Source organism: Leuresthes tenuis, unplaced genomic scaffold, assembly GCF_036924035.1.
Source record: "Leuresthes tenuis unplaced genomic scaffold, fLeuTen1.0.hap1 SCAF_5, whole genome shotgun sequence".
Taxonomy (NCBI): domain Eukaryota; kingdom Metazoa; phylum Chordata; class Actinopteri; order Atheriniformes; family Atherinopsidae; genus Leuresthes; species Leuresthes tenuis.
This window is the reverse complement of record NW_027325359.1, coordinates 31401561-31422554: the sequence shown is the minus strand read 5'-3', so window position 1 is coordinate 31422554 and position 20994 is coordinate 31401561.

Here is a 20994-nt window from a genome sequence, read left to right as displayed (position 1 = left end):
TTGCTGCAGAAATCCTATTTTCTGTCTGTCAAACTGTGTTATCTTTGCTGTTTTTCATAGATGCAACTAAAGAAATGGGAACAAATTATGTGTCTTTGTGACAGGCTGCTGGTAACAAAGAGCCTAAAGATCCAGTTTAAAATGGCTTCTTTGCTAAGTTGTCTGTTATGTGTCGACACAACACTGGTTCATCCCTTGAGTTTGGAGCCTTTTTCTGCTGGAATCATTCATAGGTCAGAGTTAAGTGGCGTAACAAAGAAAAAACAAAAAACACATTCCTCTGAAAATGGTCAGGTTCAAGGACTGGACTGAAAATGTGTGAAGAAGCAGCAAATGTCCAAAGAAAAACTTCAGAAAGTCTGAAGATTTATTACTCTGGACCACTTTAAAGGATAAAAGAAAGTTTGGCTGTTTGGAAGAAAATATAAAGAGATCAAGACATTTTCAACAGCATTGTAGGTTTGTGCAAAACATTGAAATTCATCCACTGACTTCAAAGATGTAGGCATATGTGAATGATTTAACCTTCTAAAACTAAAGTCATATTAACATAATTTAACATTGATTTAACACCAGACAACCCATGACCCTTTTTAATCACACCATAACCAAACCTACGTTCTACCATCCCTCCTCCCCAACATTCAATTTGAGCCCCTAACAAAGCGCTGAACTACACATGTTCAATCTAAATGCATTCATTAAACTCTGAATTAGTTTAAGGTCTGCAAATGAGATTTCCCTGCTGGCAGCGGCGGGTTTAAGTTCATAATGTGAGAATTGTGTCTAATTCAGAGTCTAACAGTGATTAAGACTTGCACAAATAAAGATGACATGAATTTATTTACTCCTCCTTTACACCATCGCCAAAAATAAATGAATTATTCACTTCGTCTGTACAATAATTATCTGCTGCAGGCACATAAATCATCACCAGCTTAAAAAGGTCAGCCACGTTACCTGGATGAAGACAAACAATTACAAAATCAGATAACGCTGCATAATTTATGCAGGGTATTATATTTCCCAGAGGTTAGTGCAACATAACAGGCCCGAGAACCACTAATATATAACACACTCTCTTCTGAACCCTCTCAGAATACTCGTTTAACTCAAGCATCATTCTGCTAATATAGATATAAGTTTAATATGTGGTCGAACATCTGGGCTGTAAGATTATTAACCAACAGTTTATATTTTTCCAGTAGTTTTGGGAAAAAATGTCAAGCCTTAGGGAATATATTGGCATTTAACGAATATAAACGTTAGCATGTAGCTTAAAGTCCAACTATGATAAAACAAGTTAATAAGTTAATATTTGTGTATTATTAGAATCATGAGGAAAAACCAGCTTCAAAGACATGGTTTGGGATTTACGCCTTGAATCTGCAGAGCACCGCCTACAGAAAAAAAAAAAAAAAAGCAAAGTCAGAAAGCCCAGATGTTCCACATAGAACAATGGAGCAACCAGTTTTCATCACTTATGAGGTTGGGCTTCACTTGCATATGAGCTTGTATAATTTAGCTTCCTCCACTCGACCCAACCATTGCACAACTTAGAGACAACATCTACCCAGCAGCTGCGATTCAAGGGCTCACACACAAATATTAAGTCGGTCATCTATTCTGTAATTAATCATTAGTTACTCATACTTAGTGAGAGTTGGTGCAGTCAATGAAGAACAAGTCTGGAAATTCAATATGCTGAATCAGCCGAATCAGATCCGACGGCGTTAAACACCAAAAAGACGTGTGATGCCTCAGATGTTCCCAGCAGCTGATCGTCCATTTGGTGCTTCATACAAGTACATCTTGGCTGCTCTCTCTCTCTCAGCAGCTGTTATTTTAGCAGAACTGGTGACAATCTTGCAAATACTCTGCATCAATCCAAGCCGCCTGCGCGTATTAAAAGGGTCTTGCTTGAAGCCTAAAAGGTGTTTCCTTTCTTTTCTGATGACAGAAACAAAGATTAAAGGAAACTTTCTGTTGTGTTTTCAGACTGCAGCGTGCTGTAATCTATCCTGGGTAAAAACTGTGTTTTTTTTAAACAAACTGCATGCTGTTTAATCAGCAGAAACGTGCTTTGCAATCCCACCGGTGGCTTGTTAATGAAAGTCAAGGGTCACAGCGAAGACATATGACTGTTGCTGTGCATCATTGAGGAGATGCTGTTTGTCAGGCAGTGGCAGTAACGGAGCTCGTGACAACATGATGAGGGGGTTTCCAGCTGTGACGAGAACAAAACTAAGATGCACGCCTAAAACTCAAGCTGAGACTGTCATTGAAAAACTCAAAACCCATACATGAAAAGGTTAAGACAATTCAGATCATTTCTTTTCAACATTTTCACGAGGCATGAGGGCAAAAGAGATGAGTCACACACACACACACACACACACACAACAGAATGCACACAAAATGATACCAAACAAAGCGTGACACAGTGTCTCAGTGTGTTTGTTGGGGTGAGACCCAGGGCCTGTTTGACTACAGCAGATATGGAATGGGGCATTAATTGAGCTTCAATCTTGAGGGGATATGGAGAAGCAAGGGGGGGGTAGTGTGTGTGTGTGTGTGTGTGTGAGACAGAAATAATCCGAGTAAGAAACAGACAGATGTAGACAAAGAGACTCATGCTGAAGGGAATAACAGCAAGTGATGCTCATTAAAACTGATTATTAAAGCAGTACCACTCAAGGGCTGCACTCAGGCATAGCCACAACATCCCAAATGTGTTCGCACATGCATATTTGTGCACATCTGTTACTATAAACAGACAGCTGAAGATTACGCTGGTAGACTACATGTGGTTGGAAGAGATTTTCAGAAATTAAACATCTCTGATTGTATTTCAGAGCAGAGTGTTCATTTTATTCAACAGGCGGGTGACTTTACAGGCGCTTGGAAGACCACATTTGTATATAAGAGCTGCCTTTTCACAGCCAAAATGTTCCGTCCGATCCAAGTCAGGTTTACAAATAAAAAGATTATTTACTTTGGGCATCCAATCTCACAGAGACCGTTTTCACCCTACGGGGAGGAACGTTTATTTCTACTCTGAGGTGAATCTGAAGGTGTGCTGTGTCACTGTCAGAGATCTGTACAGGAATATTTGCTATTAGAATATAAGCATATTTTCTAAGCTTGTGTTTGGTTGTACTTACTTTAAGCCCAACAGGCAAATCTATTCAATTCATAAATCTCAGAAGGGAAAATAACTTTTTTCCCCATTTTAGAGCAAAAAAACCCAGGATTTATTAAATTCTGAGACTTTTTTTCAGGTCATAACAGCAGTTAAAGCCAGGACTATGCTTGCGTTTTAATAACATGTGCACATAGACACTGAGACAAAGAATAACAACCAGGCCTGCGTTTCTCACTCCTTGGCTGCATGGTTTATGTTTCTCAGCTCCATCGTACCCGATTCCAGTGAACGGATCACCTCTGAAGCTTATCACCGAGTCTTTTAATGATGCAGTAATTTGAATGAGGTGTTTTGAAGCAGGGAAACATGAACCATGCAGCTCAGTGGGTTGAAAAGACCTTGATTTTAGATTAAAATGCACTTTACTTTGGTTCTGGAAAGCAGCATTGTGGACAGGTTAGAGTATGATTTAAATAGAATACCTGACTTGTATAGTGAGGTACAAGAACGGTTTCATGTTCCCTGCTTTTGTTCCATGTCTGCATCATTGTCAGTCGATTTGGGGCCACTAAGCTGAACCAACTTTGGACGTATGTGCAGTTTATGAAATGGATGAATCTTCTGCTCTGTAGATGATGCCTGTGACCCCATGATGTATTTCTGACAGCTGAATCAGAATCAGTTATTCAGAATGAAGAAACCCCAACTCTGAATTACATCTCATATTTGTAACTTTTCAAAGTAACTTTTCTTTTTAAAGGTAGTCTCAAGATAAAAGTAAACTAAGCATTTCATTTATGACTTTACTCAAATGAGAATTTACTAGGGGTGTGACGAGATCTTGTGCCATGAGATCTCACGAGATTAAATTTGACGATATTTCTCGATTTGTGAGCTATCCAAACTTCAATTTCTGGCCTGTGGGGGCAGTAGTGCGCCTTTGCTATGTCTAGCCTGCCAGAACCTGAAGAAGGAGAAGGAAAAGAAGAAGAAGAAGAAGAAGAGGAGAAGCAGCAAGTAGCCAGAATGATGTCGAAAAATACCGGTATTATCGTTGAAGGTGCCACTTTCAAATCGTTTGTTTGGCAGCATTTTGGGTACACGGTGGAAATGATAACCGGCAGTAGAGTGACTGATAAGACACGGACAATATGCAAGCTTTGTCTGAAAATAATGCCGTACACCGCGGCAATTCAGGAAGTAGAAGTTTATTAAAAGCTCATGCTTACATCATGCCTGTAAAGAGTTATAATAAAACATTTCAAAATGCATGTGCAACTCGGTTAAATAAAAGCCTGTTGGTCCAGTCATATATTTTGTCATCGTCTTTTTCTGAAAATCTCGTCTCGTTCTTGTGAGCTGAGTGTATCGTCACACCCCTAGAATTTACCAAAGTTTTCTTAATGCACAACTTGATGAATATGCCCGTATGTTCACTTGTACACATGTAAACAAATATGTAGTATTTATCTCAGCAATTGCTTGATTTGTAGATTTTAAACCTCTCTGGATCAGTCTGGTAAGATGTTGCATGTTATGGATGAACATCTTTAACAGTAATTTCTGATTCCGAATGGATTCTGATAGGTTGCATTAAGTGTTACATGTATATCTGTCACTGCTTATCAAGCTAACGGTTTGTTAGCCTGTTTGCTACTTGTTATTCAATTTCTGACCCTGTGTGGTCACACTTCAAAACCACTGCAAATGGTTTTCAACATATTCGAAGGCAAAAAACCCCCCAAAGCAGTGGAGTTTCATACATTTGTCTTGATTTCATTGCTCCACATAGGAATGAACAGATTCCGGTTAATTTGCACATGAACAAACATGCAGAAAGAAGACACAAATGTTGATATGAACTGTTTCAGATTTTGCTTTGAGGCGCTAAAGTAAAACGTTGTAGAAACATAGGACAAATCACACGAATAACACTAAAAATTTCAGTTAAAAGCTTTGAAATAATCAAAGGTTTCAGCCTAAGAAATACCAAACAAATGGTGAAACAGAAAGAAAACATGGAATGGAAAATAACAGTTTCATTAGGGACTCATTACCACAGTAATGTTTGCTGTGGTCCAACAATGGCAGCTGCTGCTTCAGAGTACTAAAACCTTTTTGAGAATCTTACCAACTTACAAACTATACCTACCACTAGGGCTGTTGCGGTTGAGGAATTCCCCCTGCAGTGAGTCAGGGCGGCTCAATATCGCAACATGCGATATTATTTTTTTTTCTTTTTTTTAAAAAAACTGTCTATCTAGCAAATTCGTTTGTTAATTACTAAATTACAAAACTCATTGCAATATTTCCTCTGAAACATGGCGCTTACACATTTAAAAAATAACTAACTTTAGACTTTAAAAACACCTTTTATTTTACTGTTAGGTGTTTATGTCTGTCACTGTCTCTGCTGTACTTGCCGACTCCAAGCTGTCGGCTGGCACCTGTGTGGCAGGAGGCGGCGGCAGCCACGTTTCAATAACTGGATGGTAGCTTGCTAGGTGAGCCCTTAAATTCGTTGCGTTTGCTCGTTTAACTTTAACCGTTTTGCAACAAATTTTACAGATTGCCTCATTAAAATTGGCTTTTCATTTGGCTGAAAGGCGAAATGCTCCCAAAAGACCGAAGTAACATTTGGTTTTGATACCAGTGCAACTGCCATTGGCCGCATTTCCCAGATTCGCTTCGAAGCTCTTAGCGCTAAGTGCTTCTTAGGAGCGGTCTTAGCGCTAAGTGCTTCTTAGGAGTGGTCTTAGCGCTAAGTGCTTCTTAGGAGCGGTGTAAGTTAGCGCTCCTAAGAAGCTCTTAGCGAATCTGGGAAACGCGGCCATTGTGTCCTTCTCAACGTGTGTTGTGGTGAGATCAGGTCAAGTGCGGTGATGCAGTGGCCCTGGGCAGCTCGCCGTGGACCTCTTAATATCGCGATATTTCATTTTTGCGGTTACCGCAACAGCCCTATCTACCACCAGCTCGCAGAGCTGCTTGTCATGTCTACCATCTTTTTTTCTGTGTAGTGCGAATGGGGCCACAATGATCATATTTGTGGAAAATTGTTTCACCTTTAATTATTTATTTTCGAAACAGCTGAATTTAAGCTTCTGAATTCTTTGTTACGATTTTTTTTAACACATGTAGGTTTATTATTTTCTCAACTGATACTCTAATCACATGTTAAATGACCTCAAAAACTTTTTCATTATTTTAGACCAACAGTTTTCTGCAGACATTACTTACTGCTGGATGATTCAAGTGATCAAAGCATTCTGAGACACAGTAACCAATGCAGGTAAAATCAACAAGAAAACTGTAAATCACTCACCCAGATGCCTCCTTATGATGCACACATTGATGTTATCCAGACAAAAACAGTCCTCTTTGAATGGTAAAGGTCCAAATAATCCAGCAAATCCAATGACATGTTTAGTCTAAAAGAAACAAATACCAACAAACAAAAATAACAAAATGAGTGAGTCCAACCTTCAGCTTGACACTCTATGCTACCTGGTCTGAAAGTCAAAATGAAGCGCTACCCTTAAGTTTTTATTGACACCTCACACAAGCCAATAGAAGAGTCTGTATACTGTCTACAGGCAACGATAGCCAATGAGAGTTGAGAGTTTGAGTTAAAGTTAAGCTCTGCCCATTTGTTTTGAACCAAATGCAAACAAGCTTCACAATAACTGCCAGAACAAATAGATTCCCAGAATCTAAGAATACCTTAACACCCTGGCGTCGCATTTAAGTGCATCACGTTATATTTTCCACATGAAACAACTAAATATGAATAACCGAGATGCAGGAAATGGAAATGTGGCAAAGTTCAGGATAATTTAAAGGCTGAGGGAATGTAAGAATGTTAAACTATGATGTAAACATTGAGTCAGGGTTATTCTCTGTCAATCCTTTGTAATATATACCCACCTCTTGTTTTTTTTTTTTGGCTGAGAATGGATCATATTCTATGGCAGATGAAATGTTTCCTCCATACAAACAAATACTATCCTTCATCCAAAGTTACGTCCCCTGTGATGAAAATAAACAGTAAGATCTAGTCCTCTTCAAACATATACCTTCTCCCCTAAGTCTCACAGGAAAATAAACCCTCTCATTTATGCATTAAAATATCATTTTTGTCCTGCAGAGTAAAGCTAGTACCAAATTCTGAGTGTAAAATTAGCAGGTATGGTTGGATATAGTAGCTGTTAGGGATGGGAATTGTTATCGATTCTTTCCCCGATCAGTTCTTTTATCGATTCTCATCCAGTTATATATAGTAGCTACAAATGGCTTTGGTTGCAGAAACACTTTAATTTCAAGTATGCATCAACATTTTCTCTATCTTCGCCTCTATCATTTTACTTTTCCCTGCTTCGATGAAAGAGGTAGCTACAGGTATGCGGGAGCCTGCCTCTGAGCCTGCCTCACTCTGCAGTGCTCGTCAACTAAATGTTAATGTCAGATGGAAATTATTCATACAGTATGTTGATAACATTATTACAATCAGCAGGACCTGGAAGTTTTACGTTACAGGGCTCTCAAGTTTTGAATGCAGTCAAGAGTGACATCTTTCCTGCTAAAGCTAAAACTGCTCTGCTCAGACTCATGGCAGATGTGCTTGTTTCCTGCCGTTTCCAGAGCGATGGCGGCGCGCCATTGAAATTTATATTATAAATTTATTATAGTGACTATTGTTAATTTATTATAGTGACTGTCACGCTCAATGCGTGAGACTTGAGCGCCGTGCGTTACCTGGGACTTTTGAGACGGAAGACGCTGTGCTCCCCCGCGAGAGTCGCCGCCATCGCTTAGCAGCGTGTCAAAGACTTTACATTCGTGCAAAGTAACTGCATGATTTGTGGTCAAATGTTTCGGCATATTGGAGGTATTTCCCCCCTTTGATGTGATCAAAGCTCTGCACGTGTTGCAACTGGCCCTAGTATTGTTCTTTTTGGTGAAATATAACCAAACTTTGGAGGCTTCTGCTGCGACGCCATGTTGGAAACATTCGGAGCCAAAATACGAAGCACGGGACCGTTGGGCAGACGGATTAACGATTCCCAGAGTCGCACTACTGCAGATTCCCATCCCTAGTAGCTGTTGAATTTAGAAGTTTTCACCCATTCAAGTTGTTGGTACTGAATGTTGAGAATAGTGTTTGATCAGCCAGATCGTATTTTTATCCATGCAAACTGATTGTGTTATCTTAACTTAAGTGCTGCCTAGTAGCTGGTAGCCAACTACATATCAGGCTACAAAATGATTTGATGAAACATAATGTCAGTTTATAATAATCTAATAATTTCCTTATTTACTATTCCATTATTCTTGATGTATTCTAGATTAAACACCTTTAATCCAACTAATCTGGACTAATGGTTCTTGTGTGAAAATTCAGGAAATTTATTTGCTCTCATATTTTAAACCATAACCAGGTGCCCATGGAGACACAAATGCTTGCAGCTGCAGCAACAAAGTATTTGGACCTTTGTGAGATCATTCCCTCAAATCGATTTCATAGTCAGCGCTTTTCTCGTCAGAAACATTTAGATTTAGGATGCAATCTGTTGTGACTAAATGGCAGCTTTTTTCACACAAACACACCGAAAAAAAGTCTCATCTGCCAAATAAAAGTATAAGGCACCAGAAAAATAAAGGCTTTGCAAGAATAAAAAGGAAAAATCAGTATGCTGTAGACCTGAAAATAGGGACAGACGGCAACAAAAGCTTTTTCAGGGAGCTGAACACAATGTGATGGTGAAAAGAAAAGAAAACAGGAATGCCATGCATACAGACCCCCCTTCATCCCCCAGACCCTCTCATCTGTCCATCCCCTCTTCTTCTTTTCTTTCCCCCCCTTCCATCCCCATCTCTCTGCTCAAAAGGTTAGTAAATGTCAGATGGGAGTTGTCATCATCTTCAATGGCGTCATCTTTCTTCATAGAAACACTGTCTCTGAGCCTGTGTGTGTTCATCTGTGTGTGTGTGTAAGAGGAGAAGTTGAAGGGAATACAATTGAACAGAATGAAATAGAACAGGATATTGAAAATGGGAAATCACTACTTGCAACAAAGGATGAGCACACACACAGCCACGCTCATGCATGCTCAGAAAAAGACTTGAAATAGAGCTGAGAATGAACAGAGGACACTTCATACTCTCCTGCAAGTCTCCATCTTACTCTTCTCTCCCTGCGTTTGTCATGTTGTATAAAGACAACAAAACTTCAGTGAATAACTTGGCATCAGCAGAGCTGGCAGAGACTTCACCAGCACACATACACACTCATTTTATTTCATTCGTCTCGCTGCTGCGTCTTCATCACAGCCTGTATTTGCCTCGCTGTATATTTCATGACTAATAGAAGAAGCAGGCCTCAGTGGCGATGACAAATCCCCACTCTCAGACAGTTTTACAGCCCCTAAAGAGCCCATTGACAAACGACTGGTCTGTAAACCCAATATTCTAATGCTGCGTGTTATTGTAATGGTGTGTGTGTGTGTGTGTATGACTGAATATTCAGGAGATGTTAAGTATTGCTTATCTCCCTCAATTACGAAAGTGCTTTAGCATCAAAAGCAAATCTGCGTAAGGCACACATAAAAGGGCATTCACAGAAGAATGCTTTATATACTGAACAAACTACTCATATGTCTATGTTAATATGCAAATACTCAGAAATACAGCCCCATTCAGCAAGCCCGCACACTGAGAGTGTGCACACTGAGATTCCCACATATACACAAACATCTGCATGCATCTGTGTGGTTAAACTCAGAGCAAACTCGTTCTGTGTTAAATATTTAAAATATTAACTTATTCAGTCTGGAGCAGGGCTTCTTGCTGTGGATGAAAAAACATATTTAAGAAGCAAATGGTCTAAAAACTGTGATCAAAGACACAATAGAGTTTCTGCCGTCATGTTTAAAAGGCCTTTGTTTTACGTGGCAGTTGTATTTCAGCGAGTCAGCAGTCCACAAGGGTGTGAGCTTATTGGTGTTCAAACAAGAAAATGACCTTAAATTAGAGGTGATGGGGGGTGGGGGCATGAGAAATATGTGAAACTAAAGAAAACAAACCAAATAAAAAGAAAACAGGTTTAAAAATGCACAAATAAATACACTAATAAATAAATGAATGGAAAATCATTTTAAAGGATCAAATAAAAAACAGTTTGAAACTAGAGGGAAAAAAATGAAAACCTAGGCTCACTATAGGTGGGTTTGTTCTGTTATATTTATTGGTCTTGTGATTACAACACTTTAGACTTCGATGGCTTAATAATTTCCTCTCCCATACCCTGTCCATGATCCATGACTGTGAAAAACAATGAGAGTCATTTGCAATAATCAGTAAATTATGATTAAATTAAGATTTAAGTATTATGCTACATGGTTCATACAACAAGCAACTTGTTTGGTTAATGGAATTAGTCTTCAGATTATCAATAGCTTTGTGACCCCCACACAAATTTCTGCTGCTCTTACACACTTTTTGGGGCATTACTGAAATTACCTGGCAGCATCTGTGCTCATAGATCGGTGCAGTGCAGTGTCCTTGTAAATTTGGCTCTTTCTGTCATAACTGAGAAGCTACTGAACTCCCTGAAGAAAAGGTTTATTAACCCTGAGCTTCTACTAAAGCTCTCAGACACGTATATTAAAATTTCTTGGTTTATTTTAGAACTATTTGGCAAGAGAGTACTTTCTTGTTTTTTAATTCTTAATGCAAGACATGTGCACTGGCTTTTGTTATGCACATTCCCGGGCCTGAAACTGCCCTGGAGTGCCCTGAGACTGAGATACCTCAGTTCACGACTTTGGTTTCCAGCCCTGCACCAAACCGTTTTCTTTACAGACATTTTGGGGCTTTTAATGCCGTCTTTGTGGTCTATTCACCATGACAACGAATTCACGAGCACAGCTGTAAATGTGCAGCGCTCACATGGAGATTTGTTCTCATGACAGTGGTGTTACATCCCACAGCTGTCGGGGGAGCCAAAGAGCAAAAATTCTGACAAATTCTCCAGTGTTACTTTAAGTTAACACTTTGGGTGTAACTGTACTAAACTGCTCGCAAACGTCTAAATTCAATGAAAGTTGCTTGTCAATAGCAGCATTAGATCATAGTGGAATATAGATCAGTCCTGCCATGTTAAATCTTGATAAATCATGAGCAGATTGTGCTGCTGCCTTGTTGAGGCCTCTGGGCCCACACAAACTATCCTCCTCTCACATAGTCTTACAATGCATGTCTCAGACCTCCTCTTCCCTTACTTGCCCATAATCCCCTAATGACTGCATGCTCTTATTTCCCCTGAGGGCCAGTGAGCTGCGCAGCGTTGCGGGAATGCATTAAATTCAAGAGTTGTTGACGCACGCTCAACAGAAAGCAATAACGTGTGCAGGGTCATTCCCCCTCCCTTCTCCTTTCATTTTCTGAGGTCGAAAAGAATTGCCTTTTAGTGCTAGTGCGATTATGTTTCATTTAACATGGGAATTATAAGAATTACACACATAAGTGTAGTGCAGCATGCTCAACAAGATTAAAAACAGCATCACTGGGAGGAAAAAGACAGCTAGCAGGGAGGGGGGAGAGAAACATGGTTGAATAACATCTAGCCTTTAACTTTTTGAGGTGTTATATTTTGACGGTTGTAGTCATCAGTCCTATGTGGGTTGCATTTCTTGACTGAAACCCCGAATACCAGGAGATAACTGCTGGCTTCTCCAGGTTATTTTCTCTGAACAGTTTGCCTGAAGTCCTCTGCTGGGAGGATTTGTTTTATACTAACAAGATGTCTGCCTTTACTGACCACCTGCTGCAACCTGCCAAACCCTCCTTGTATGTGAGATATTCTTTTAAGGGAAATAAGCGGAATTTATTGTGTGCTGTGTAGTCATGTGAAAAAGAAAGCATACCACATTGAAAATCCTCTGATTGGATGGTCAGAGTAAAGCTATCACAGGCAAGTTTTGCTAGCAAAACACCTCCTAAGGATCTGAGTGACATTAACATATTGGATTTTTTATTCATTTTTTTGCCCACAATGGTTGACGGAGAAGGAGAAACTGATTTGGTATCAAAACTTATCAAAATTCCTTTTTCAAGCTGTATGACAGAGTCATTGAAGTATTCCTGCGTAAAGAGAGGAGGATGGATTTTGTGTAGAAATAAATAATCAGGAACTCTTGTGAGTATTATGTATTTTATTTACATATATGAATATTAAATTATAAATATAAATGATGAGTCGCTCTTAATATGCAAAATGCCTCTCATAATTCATTATTAGTAGGCTAATTGATGAATAAACATCCTGCCGCTAAATATGTGATAAAAAAAAAAAAATCAGAAGAAAACCTGCAGAAGAATGTCTTCTAACAGCTGTCTCTGTGTGTCTGCATACCCCTCAGAAAGTAAGTAGTTGCGCCCCTGTTGTTGCCCATCAATCTGGGAAGGGTTATAAGGCCATTTCCAAACTATCTGGAGTCCATCTGGAAAACATTCAGGGCAGCTGTCAATCTTCCCAGGAGTGGACGTCCCAGCAAGTTCACCCCAAGGTGAAAAAGCCCAGAGCTACATCTCAGACTCTACAGGCCTCAGGTAGCATGTTAAAGGTTAAAGGTCATGACAGCACAGTTAGAAAAAGACTGAACAAGGATGGCTTGTTTGGAAGGGTTGCAGCAGAAAGCCTCTTCTCTCTAAAAAGAACATGGCAGCACAGCTTAGGTTTGCAAAGCTGCATCTGAACAAAGCACAAGACTTCTGGAACAATGTCCTTTGGACAGACCAGACCAAAGTGGAGATGTTTGGTCTTAATGCACAGCAGCACGTTTGGAGGAAACCAAACACAGCATATCAGCACAAACACCTCATACCAGCTGTCAAGCACGGTGGTGGAGGGCTGATGATCTGGGCTTGTTCTGCAGCCACAGGACCTGGGCACCTTGCAGTCATTGAGTCCACCATGAACTCCTCTGGATACCAAAGTATTCTTGAGTCAAATGTGAGGCCATCTGTCCCACAGCTAAAGCTGGGCTGAAACTGGCTCATCAACAGGACAATGATCCCAAACACAGCAGCAGATCTACAGCAGAATGTGTGAAAAAGAAAAGAATCAAGGTGTTGCAGTGGTCCAGTCAGAGTCCAGACCTCAGCCTGACTGAAATGCTGTGGTGGGACCTTAAGATAGCTGTGCAGAAACCAATGCTGCAAACCTCAATGAGCTGAAGCAACGCTGGAAAGAAGAGTGGCCAAGATTCCTCCACAACCATGAGAGAGACTGATAACGTCACACAGGAAACCATTACTGCAGCTCACTGCTGCTGAAGCTGCTGGATCATGGGGTTCACTTAATTTTTTATTCACATCTTCTGTTTTTGTCTTTGTTTCTCTTTAATAAATGTAATAAAGTGTAATATGTCACGTGTTGCTGTTCATCTCAGGTTGGATTATTTCATTTGATTTCCAACCGCTTATCCTGATTGGAGACACTCATTCAGTGAAATTCTGGAGGGTCAAAGTGAAATATGCATCAGTGAGAGGGGGGAGGATCCCTGGTAACATCACCCAGGAAGCTGTAAGCTCTCTCCCCTCTGGACTCTCTTTCAGCTCAGAGCTCAACAGGGAGCAGCTAAATTAAATGGCTGGTGAAAATGGCTGTAAAAGCCTCACTCCCCTAAATCTGATTTGGACTAACTTAATTATCAGCATCTGAAGAGGAGCCTTTTCAGGCTGCTGGCACAAGCCAGTTCATTAAAGACCCGTCACTGCTTTGTTACCCAAGCAACTCCCAGGGATCGATGCGTAATGTGCTTTTTGTTTATGGAGACTGAGGGAAAAGGGGAGGAGAGAGGACAAACTAATTGAGCTCCCCAATTATTACCCTGATACCCCACGACCTGCTCCACAGCAGAGAAACCTTACCTGTCAGTAATTATAGGTGCATTTCCAATCCTTTGCTGTCACATAGAAGGAGTTTTACATAACTGGTTCTGACAGACGTGCTCAAAGGCAACTTTACGAATATCGACAGAGTCTCATGTCAGTAGGAAAATGAAATCACTTTTATTTCCCTTTGCCATTCCTCTGTAGACAGCCAATAGAATCTAATGGCAGGTATAATTGAATTTCACAGTCAACACACACACACACACACCCACACACATACATACAAAAGCCCCTCAGCTGTTAGTCAAAGTAAACAGTTCTAATATGGTGTCTCACACACAGTAATTACAACCCAATCTGTGGCGTTCAGGCAGTTTTCCCTTTCAACTGCTCCCCTCTATTTTTCATCATTCCCTTCTCTCTTTTCTCCTCCTCCCCCCTCCTCTGCCCTCTCTCCATCCCAGCCTGTCGCCCCTTACTATACTGGATTTGAGGAATTATCTGCGCTAACATGAGCTCTAATTGGCTGTCACTGTGTGCTCGAAAATGTGAAGCCACTTCCTCGATATAATCATGTTTACACACGAGCACCAGGTCCCAGACTGCTGGGCTTGTCCCTATTGAGCTTGTTTAGGGAGTAATTTACTGTAAAATTGGCTATGATAGTCAGTCACAGAGAGAGAAAGAAGAACTAACTCAGCATTAAATTGGTACTGTTGAGATACAATGACTTCCTCAGTGTGTGGGTTAGTTTCTTTATTCTGATGGGGGTTTCTGGTAGCAGAAATGAGCCTCATTATCACCAAATTATCTTAACCAGTTTGATAAAAGTGAAACCAATTTAATCTGTGCAGTGCAAACACTTACAAAGCACATGAGAGGGATTACAGAAGAGCAGCAACACACAGTATAATGTAGGAACATTTGTTTATACATGATTTCTCTCTACTGCTTCAATTTATCACCTTAATTGGGGGAGATAAAAGTGCATTTGCAGACAATAAAAACAGGAAGGCCCAGAACTCAAACTGGTTACTTCAAATGCAACAAGGAAGTCTTATTACCAAGAAAACCTTTTTTTTTTTAACCTTTGTTAACAGATTAATAAATCCTCCTCTGAGTTCCAGTCCTCAAAAGCCTGTCTCCTTTTAACTGGCAAAATGTAAGAATTAGACAAGCAGTTGATGCCTCTATTATAGCTGCTGGAAATGAACTGTCCTGTCAGAAGAAGTCCAAATCAGTCCAATCAACCCTCGTCTTTTTGCCATTTTCAGATGATTTGCTTTCAAACTTTAGTTAGAACTAAACACAAAGAAGCTGTTTTTTGCTTTTATTTACCAAATAAGTGGAGCAAAGTCTCAGAGATCTGCAGGTCTGATGCAACTTTTGCTTCTTTTCAACTGAATCTTTAAAAGAAAACTTTACTCTTTTCCACTGCACTCGATTGATTGAATTCAACTGCAGGGCTTTGATTGATAACCTCCACTGGACTGTATCTTTTTATTGGATATTTAAGCATATTTCACATTCTCTGTAAATCACTTTGTTGATTATATCATGGTCCAAGTTTTTGTGTTTGGCTTTGTTTTTGGTTTATTTTTGCACTTTTATTTTGTAATATTATTTATCATTTTATATGATTTTTACTTCCTGTATCACACCCGGTTTACCATACCTGCTGTTCACTTGTAATTCACTTCCTCATTTTATTTATTCCTGTTTTTTTAGTTGATTCTCTTTTATGTTCCATGTAGTCGTTTTTTCTTCGTTGATTTTATGTCGTCTTTTACACGTTTTAGTTTTTCTTAATTAAAGTCTCTGCCACCATCTACCCGTTTTCATCTCCTTCATAGACTCCATGACGGATTAATTTTGTCATATAAATAGATTAAGCTTGCCCGGCTTTATTGTTCTGCTTTTACAGCATGAACAGTTTTCAATAAGCATCAAAACACTTCAGAAAAGCATCCTCATTTGGAAGCCTGCCGACCGGAGTGGCGCTCATACCGTATTTAACGGCCTGTTGATTCCCTTCAAAACAAGGGTTGGGGGTTCACTTGAGAAGTCCACACACCAACAACAAAACCTGATATTTTTCTCCACTAATTGAGTTTTCTTCTCCCTTTCCTTTACTGTTGTCTGTTGTTTTTTCAGTTTATGTGTGACTGTGTTGTAAATTATGTTAAAAAAATGTGTATTTGTGAGTGAGAGTGTGTATGCACATTCACAGGCATATTTATTCATCTCTATGTGTGTGCACGGCAACAGTGTGTATGTTTTCTTGCCAATTAGGCACTCAATGACAGGACATGTGGTGAAGCAGCTAGTTTGACTATTTATGGATCAGCAGTTATGGGAGGAAATTTAAATATAACAACTGGACGCTCAGACAATAGGAGCTACGGTAATTTCAGTTGAATCAAAACATCCAGGACAGCATAAGGAAGTATGGGTGTAAATGTAACCTATAGTGTGTATTATCTGCCCAAAGAGAGGCCTGGAGCTGGTCAGTTTGATGGTAACAGCTGCTTTATTTTCAACTGCGTATGCATTTAAAACAAAGACCAATGAAGTGAATCCTTGTAGCTCTGAGTTAAAACACGTTCTTTACATGAGACAAAACACATTTTCCATACAACATGCTGACACAGTGATTGAATTTCCCTTTTAAATCACAAGGAGGGAAAACAAAATATCTATTTCAAATATATAGATAGATTTCTCACACTGGATGGTTACTTTTCTTTAAGTCATTTCAAAGAACGAAAGCACATCGTTATCTATAAAATGAAAACCATAGGTACAGTAGAAAATGATCTGTTAAATAGAAATACAACCTCTCTGACACCTGACTGACGTGGTTTACAGTGCACCATCAAATCTATGTCTGGACATTGTTTGGATCTTAAAGAAGAAACAACAGTCTGCACGTTGAATAGTTCTGGCACGACAGATATGAGCACTCATCTCATGAGACATCCCAGATGCTAATGTAGCTAGCACAAGCAACAATAACACAAGATAAAAACTCAGATAATGACGACTTTTTCCAACAGCAATTTAGCTACAAGGTCAAAGGTGATTGCAGCTGATAAAGATTTAAACCTTGTGATGAATGTGATGAAGCGGGACGGTTTTTATGACATAACACATGAAGCTCTTTTCAAAAGATACCAACTGGACAGTTTTTCGCTGACAAGTCAGAGTCAGATGTGCATATACTGAGGAGAGTAAAGTACAAAGTCTTATCAAGTACACTTTTTCCCCGTGGTACCAAATCTATGTGATTCCCTGTTCTTTTACCTATTAGAACGTAGCAAAGCAATGCCAACCAATGGGTATTTTTCATGGAAAAAGACCCGCATCATAAACAAAATCGTAAAAATGTGTCTTTATTGTATCCACATCTGTATTTAATTGTCCTGTGAGGGAGTGATACCCAACCTGAGTAAAATGGTGTTATAGTCTGAGTAATTGTGTAGGCTCTTATGGTTAGAAGCAGGAAAGAATGTGGTGTTGAAATTAAAATGTGGCTCAAATCAAGATGTTCTCATTCCTGCTGAAAAACCATCTGAAGCTGCACAACCACCTCCGAGGAGTCGTCGCACTGTTTCACATGGGAGCAGTAGCTCAGCACTGAGCATACATGAGGATTATTGTGAGCCAGGCGCAAAAGAGCAAATGCCTTGACCTTCCATGATGATTGAGAGAGAACATCCAATAAAGAAAGTTAAATACCAAATCAGGGTTTATGCATGCTGGCAGAGGCAGTGGAATGACACTTATAATTACACATTTGCATCGTATATTTTAGCAAATGAAGTTAAACAGCAGCATCGGTGGGGGGCCTCCCTTCTGTTTTGCTGTACAGCAGCTAGTGGTGCAACGGATCATCATTGATCAATATCAATATCAATATTGATCAATGACTCTGATCCGCGAAATGATCCAAACCGTGAGTTTTTTGATCCGTTGCAGCCCTAACAGCAGCTCACCTGCACCTTGTTTCATAGCACTACATATTTTTCATGGTGTCTCGACTATAGTGATGAGAAAAGGCAATTCAGGTGTCAGCTTTTCATGGGGCAGCTTTTACTTAAATAAAAGTAATATAGTCAACTACAGCTACAAATGAACAAGCTCTTCTTGAGCTTGGAAATGCAAAGGACACATCCAAGTCAGTCGCATTTCTCTCCAGCTATTAACACTGTCCAGTAAGGATTTGTACTTGGCTTTTTCAAAGCAGATTCACTTATTCTTTTAATCAAAAGCTGCGTCTCCCTTGGACATATTGTAGGTATGCTCAATATGCGAGTAATAACTTTAATATTAGACAGTTCTGTCGCTCCACATTTCCTTCTGTGACTTAATAGTGCCAGCTAAGGGATAAGTTAGCCTCCCCGCTTTTCTTTCTGTTCCTGATATGCTCATTGATGCGTGACTATCAAGAATATGTACTGCACACTGTAATGAGTGCATATGTGTGATAAGAAGCGCTATTTTAGTGTTTGTGAATGAGAAACACATTATAAAGCTCTCTGTAAAACTAAGACATGGTTCAAAAAGTGTTCTTTAAGTGTGGAACATTTGTATTTATATGTTAATATAAAAACTGAGCCCATATAAGCACTAGTTCCAAAATTTAGCCTCAAAAACTTAAACAAAACACGCAGGAATTGAGCGATGGCGAAGCCCAGGGTTCATGGGCCTGATATGTGGCGGTTTGTTGTGAGGTAGCCGGAGCTCTCAATAAATACTTTAAGCCCTATCATACAGTAATAGGAAGCGTTAAGGGCTATTGAAGAGTTATCTCACCTGAGCCCAAAAGAACAGTACGTTTGTGTGGCAGCTTAGGCAGACCCGATGAAGAGAGAGGTTGAGTGGCTGCAGTGAACGGAGCTTTAAGTTCCAGGTTGAGAAGGGAACTGTTTTCTCTTTTGACAAGCGGCAACGGCAGATCCCCATGCTGCAGCGTCGTGAAAAACAATTGCATATGAACACACTACAAAGTGCTGACTCCAACATACAGCGTGTGAATGCGCATCAGGATACATTTTGCTTTGCAGAATGGAGCAGGAGTCTAAATTATTCAGGTAAAAAAGGAAATAAAATAATGTTTGTTTATGCCTAAAATCCGCTCATTATTAGTTCACTTTTTGTAATCAAACATGTTCTGTTCTGACTCATTGATAAGTTTCATTGCGTTTAGATTTAAAAACCTGTATTTAATGTTAAACCAACAGCTCATATGAATTGTTTTATTAAACACTTAACGCGTTAACTTACTTACTTATGATGTAGTTGTTGAGAAAACCCTTTCCACTTTTAGGCTTAAAACTTTCCTTTTTGATAAAGCTTACAGTTAGGGATGGCTCAGGTAATCCAGAAACATCCCATAGTTAAACTGCTATAGGCTTAGACTGCTTGGGGACCTCATCTGTCACACCTTTCCTCACTTTTTCCCCCTGTTTAATTTCTTAAATGATATTATGTACATGTGACATTATTGTGGTCATTAACTTGTGTTTCCCTGTTCCAACAGATATCCTGTGAATGGTGTTATGGTGTTTTTCCCCCCTCTTTTCCCTCTTTTCTGTCTTCTCAAACCCCAGCTGGTCGAGGCGGATGGCCACCCTTCCTGAGTCTGGTTCTGCCAGAGGTTTCTTCCTGAGTCTGGTTCTGCCAGAGGTTTCTTCCTGTTAAAAGGGAGTCGTTCCTCTCCACAGTCGCCACAGGCACGCTCAGGACGGGAGATTGGACTGAAGACAAGTTTCGGTGCAATCTGTTGGTTTCCTTAGCTAGGATATTGTTTTTGAATTGGCTCTACATGAATGAATTGGATTATTTTGGAATGAATTAATTGGATTATGATTACAATTAATTGAATTCCAATTGGCTTGAATTGGACTATATTATTTAAGTGCTTTGAGATGACATTTGTTGTAACTTGGCGCTATATAAATAAAGCTGAATTGAATTGAATTGAATAGTGATTTAACACAATGAACCGGTTCAAAAAAAGCACCCAACAGGATTCGACAAAGCCAACAATGTGCTACATATCGAAAAGACATGAGACAGTCACGGACAATCCTGACACCCAGTAGTCCGTAGACTTCAGGAGACTGTCAGCTGTAAAAGAAAAAGTGCCTGCTTCCTTTAATATCAAGCAGTTTTACCTTAACAGTTATTTTTCATGAGAGCTAAAACAGATTAAGGTGATCACTGACTCCTGTCTGTTAAAAATATTACACATAAACTGCTGAGCTGAATGGAAGGATTGGTGTAGATCAGGATCCCTTTCATATCAACTCAAAAATGTAGCGCTGGTCTTACTACACCCCAGATTTTAGTTTCTAACTAGTGACGGCTAGCGTACAGTATCTGCTTCCATGTCCTCAGAAACATCTTCCACATCCTATCGGACACCTGGAAATCCAAAAGATGGTCTTAAAGGCATTTAACGGTTTCTGGCAACCCAAATGTTTCCACCCGGATGGATTTAGCGCTCTGACTACATTATGCGTCTGAATCAATCTGCATTCAGAAAAACAACTTACCAGAGAAAGAAGATAAGGAGCAACATGAACACTTGTTTTGAGCAGTTACTTTATAGGAGAACTGCTTTTAATCACACCTCAACAATTTACTGTAAAGTGATTCAAATTAAATGCCCATCCATGGAAAGCTTTGACTCAGCTGACCCAAAAAGGTAGAATGAATAGGAATCTGTGCGCGTCTGCAGTCCCAATCGGTTTGCAGATGTGAAAACCATTCATCTGGCTTTAATAGTTTTAACAGAGGATCTGGAAAACAGTTTGTTATCTTTAAGGGAACAGTAATTGAATTTAGAGCAGTTGTTGAGACAATTCAAGTACACCCAAGTCTGTTGGTTTGCTGATTAGAATAAATCACTTGTTCAACCAGTGTTTTAGTGTAAAAGTGCTGTTATTATC